We start from the raw sequence: 736 nt of genomic DNA on the forward strand, positions 1-736 counted from the left end.
TACTAGGTGTTATTACATTAATAAGTATTTCGAGTCATTCCAAATAGCGATTTTGGGTACTAGAAATGGGTCCGAAATAGGATGACTCTTTCAAGACTTTTAACTCGATTTAAATAACTCGATTGTTTCTGGGGGGTCCTGTCGGGATAGTACAGGTCAAAAGTATCTAATTTGGGTATAGGAACCCATGAGTTGTTCTATGTAAGGGTTCCTCATAATTCAACAGATTGAAGATTGAATCAAATCAATTAAGTATAAATCTGGGACAAGGAGAGAGTCTAATTGGTCGATGCATTCTGTTTCTGTTTATGTATTCATATCGAATCAATAGAAACAATGATTCTATACCCCGATCTTAATGAAAAGAATACACCAACGCCAACCGAGTAGAATATACCCTAAATCCCGAGCTAGGCATTCTACTACAAAAGAGAAAAAAAAAAATGAGCCAGACCTCTTCTTTGATTTTATTATATTATTATATTATATTCATTGAATATTTTCATTGAAAATGGAATATTTCCATTTTATTTTCACATAATTATAGATAATATAATTAATATTGAATTAATCTTTTTTTTATTCATTTTTGATGAAAATGAAAATATTCTTTCATTTATTTTTTTTTTTATAGAAAACCCAAGGTAAAGTGAGAGAGTCTTATTTGTACAAGAACATAATATGTCTACACCATATCTAAATAGAATTGAAGAAAGGGTAAGTGGGATTCTATTGG

Source organism: Tasmannia lanceolata, unplaced genomic scaffold (assembly GCF_043159265.1).
Source record: "Tasmannia lanceolata isolate RefF3 unplaced genomic scaffold, GAP_Taslan_0.1 ptg000206l, whole genome shotgun sequence".
NCBI classification, from domain to species: domain Eukaryota; kingdom Viridiplantae; phylum Streptophyta; class Magnoliopsida; order Canellales; family Winteraceae; genus Tasmannia; species Tasmannia lanceolata.